The 3,669-nt window shown below is 44.9% G+C and overlaps 1 non-coding gene across 1 annotated transcript; it reads left to right on the top strand.

Moving 5' to 3' along the window:
- The first annotated feature begins 1,712 nt into the window (after positions 1-1,712).
- On the top strand, positions 1,713-1,819 carry LOC114210703 (U6 spliceosomal RNA). The gene has a single exon (XR_003609565.1). It is a non-coding gene; the product is annotated as a U6 spliceosomal RNA (small nuclear RNA).
- Positions 1,820-3,669: the final 1,850 nt, after the last annotated feature.

The following is a 3,669-nucleotide window of genomic DNA, read 5'->3' as shown; positions in this document are numbered from 1 at the left end:
CTCATAGTAGCAATATAAATATCTGGATATAAACAATAATGATTGTGTAGAATTATAAGAAAAAAATCTAAAAAACCTTAGTAATGGAAATAAGGGATACTTTGAATAGAGAGATTATAATAGACCTAATATTGTAAACTGTCAACTTTTTACTAAAATTAATTTATAAAGCTACAATTCTAATACAAGACCAGCCAAGGATGATTAGGATTGTTTCCTTTCCCTCCCTCCCTCCCTTTTCCTGCACCAATCCCCTTTTACTTCTCACTCTTGATTCAACTATAGAGCACCAGGCATGTAGCAAGTATTCAATAAATTAGTATTCTTTTAAAATAAAAGAATAAGTGAATGATTCCACTGATCTGCAAGGAATTTCTGATTTACATCCTCAGAAAAAAGTCCCATCAAGCATGATACACAGTACACATCAAGATAATATCTAACTTTGAATCTCTGCATAAGTATGCAAGCTAACCCTTTGCCAAGGATGCTTTGTGAGTTGATTACAATTGGAAAATTACTGTAGAAGTGTTCCTGAGAGACACAAATAGATGACAATATTGACTTCTTAGGGTTAATCTAATGAAAATAACCCCCATTAATTAAAATATAAGAGTAGAAGACCATTACTCATTATTTTCTAAATACTTCCTAAAGTTAACAAAACTCTGACTTTTTTTTTTTAAGACTTTTATTTATTTTTTGACAGAGAGAGAGAGACAGCGAGAGAGGGAACACAAGCAGGGGGAGTGGGAGAGGGAGAAGCAGGCTTCCCGCTGAGCAGGGAGCCCGATGTGGGGCTCGATCCCAGGACCATGACCTGAGCTGAAGGCAGATGCTTAACGACTGAGCCACCCAGGCTCCCCAGTGCCATACTCTTAAAAGCAGGTTTCTCTAATTTCAGCTCCAGAAGAAGAGCATGAGGTCTTGCATTCATTTCCGTACAGAAGCCTCCAGGGCTCTTTTTGCAAACTGATAAGCCACAGAAAGTTTTTAAAAATTCTGTTACATCTATTTCCTAGGCAAGGAGAGTCTAGTGCCTTGACATTCCCATAACTAAGACTAGCCACACAAATGATTGCTCTCATAATGGAAGGAGTCTGCTCCAGAGGGACTTGTGTCTTCATTCCTGTACCCACTAGTTCTGGTACCCAGATACACCAGCCTGAACAGCTCTTCTGGGCCCACTGCCCTCAGGTAAGATACAGCAGCCTGGAATAGGCCAGCCCTCCTACTGTGAAAACCTCCTTCACGTAGCCTCCTTGCTACTAAGCCAGAGCCTCTCTCAACTTGAGCTTCTAGGCCCTCTGGGTGTGAAGTTTGATTAAAGATACTGTTTTTAGGTACAAATGGCCCTTTTTAAACACAAACCAACCATCTCGTAAGGGCCCGGAGAAGAAGCAATCTGTTTTAACACTGGAGGAAAAACTGTGTTGAACTGGGAGCAGAGCTCCACTACCTTCCTATCTTTATAAGGGAATTTCAAGGGTAGTTTTGGTTATCCTTTGCCTTAAGTGCTGACTTCAGTACCTACCCTCTAGGTGAGCTGGGGACCACTGAAATATAACGTGCCACTCTTCTACGAAGTGCACAATTAAAACTTCCACCGGTGATTATGATGAAAACAAGTTAGAGAGCCACTGATATCCATTATCCCAATAAACTCTCTTAGCCACACTGTTAACTAATTCGGACAAAGTATAATACACAGTGTGCTTGCATTGGCAGCATGTATACTAAAACTGGAACCATACAGAGAAGATTAGCATAGTCCCTGTGCACAGATCACATGCAAATTCGTGAAGCATTTCATATTTAAAAAAAAAAAAAGTAAAATACACAGCAATAACAGGATGACAAAATCCAGTTCCTCATCTCCAGTCAAATATTTTCCCTGACTACACAATAAGTAGTTACCTCTCAATTCTAAATTATCAACTTTGCTGATGATAATCCAGGAAGATTCAGCAGGGAGCTGGGGGCCCCATGCTATCATGGTTGCTGGGGGATGGGCAGGGCGCCCAGGCAGAGGCCACATTCTTAAAGGAAAGGCATTCCAGAATCCCCAGAATTTGTTTCGAAAGGCAGTACCGTTCTGCTAGTTATCTACACCCAAAAACTTCAGAATTATCTTTGAGTTCTACTTTTCGTGCAATATCTGTGTCTCTCCATTCTCGTTCTTTCTTTCTTCCACACATTTCTCCCTTTTCTTTCTCATTGCCACCACCCAAACCAAGGCCATATCACCTCCTTTCTAAATTACTATAATTCCTAATAAGCCTCACTGGCCCAGATTCCTCTCTCTTCAAATCATCTTGCTCACTCCAAATAAATCTCTCTAAATAAAGTTTCCACCATTTCATTGCCGTATTCCAAAATTGTCACTGGTTCCCATTGCCTAAAAGGCCCAAATCCCTTGCCCCTCCACAAATTAGCCAAAAATCACCTTTCCGAATCTATGTCCACCTTTCTAGTCAAACCAGTCACCTGGCTGCTCGGGCGCACCGAGCCCATTTTCGGCAAGCACTGTGCCTCCTGTGAGGCCAGAGTTCTGCAGCCGGACAGTCCTGCGAGCAGATCCCCGTTCTGCCCTCGGGGGCCGGGTAAGTGTGGGGCGGTTGTCTCCCCGAAGCTACCCTGCTGCGCCTTCGCCTCAGGTGAATAACAGCACTGATTTCCTCAGGTCACTGTGAGGACTAAAGGGCGAAGGAGGAAAATGATACAAAGAGGACGCGTGGACATGGCAGATATTGTTACACCATTTTGCTTAAACTATTTCCCCGCTTGTAGTGGGCCCTGTTCCCATTGCTGGTTATTAGACTGTTGGCTCTCAGTCTCAAACCCACCCCTCCGGGTTTGTCTAGGGGCCAAGGGCTGAGGCTGCAAACCGGTTCCGCTTTGCTGGTCCTCGGCAGCTCTTCCAGAAGGAGGCGCCACGGGGAGACGGCAGGCCTTTCCTCCTGTTGGACGTTCCTGTGGGGCTCCTTCCAGCAACAGTTCTTCCTGCAGCAGCAGCTAGGCCTTTTGCAGGTTTTCCCCTACACCCCCGAACCAGCCTCACTGGGGCTCTAAGAGGCACGAGCGCCATCTGGGCAGGACCCCTGTACCAGCTCTGGGACCTCTTCTCCAAGTTTCTAATGCAACCTTTTCTCTTTGTTCCTCAACCCCTATGGGCGGTGGCTCTTTCTGGCTCTTCCTGTCGCTGAAATACCTCAGAGTGTCCTTTATGTCCTCCAGAACCTGGTTACTAATTCTTCATATTAAATTGTCTCTGTTAACCTAACTGGTATGGCGTGCATTTCCGAGCGGGCCCCCGGCTGATATTCTTCCCAACACTTCCACCCTCCAAGTTGAATACACACCTCATTGCCAGAAGGCCTCCTCATGCCATGAACTCTCACAGATCCCCAGACTCACCACGGAGGAGAGATGGGATGCCCTTGGAAATAAATTTCTGATGTGACTCTCTTGTCTTACCGCTGAGAAGCTGAGGTCAAAAGTTAAAGGCAGGACCTCCATCTAGTTCTCTTGCCTGCTCTCGGGGACAAAGGGCCCACAGGTGCCATTCGCTTAGCCTTCAATCATTTGAGGCCCTGCAGCCTCTTCCGAATGACCGCCTTAGCATATCATTTAACTGAGACCCTCTAACTTAGCGTTAGGCATTTGTAT

The sequence above is a fragment of the Eumetopias jubatus genome, unplaced genomic scaffold, assembly GCF_037043125.1.
Source record: "Eumetopias jubatus isolate StellerSeaLion01/CBP00866 unplaced genomic scaffold, mEumJub1_p1.0 scaffold_14, whole genome shotgun sequence".
In the NCBI taxonomy this organism is placed as follows: domain Eukaryota; kingdom Metazoa; phylum Chordata; class Mammalia; order Carnivora; family Otariidae; genus Eumetopias; species Eumetopias jubatus.
Note: the sequence above shows the minus strand (reverse complement) of the source record. Positions and strands in the feature narration are given on the sequence as shown.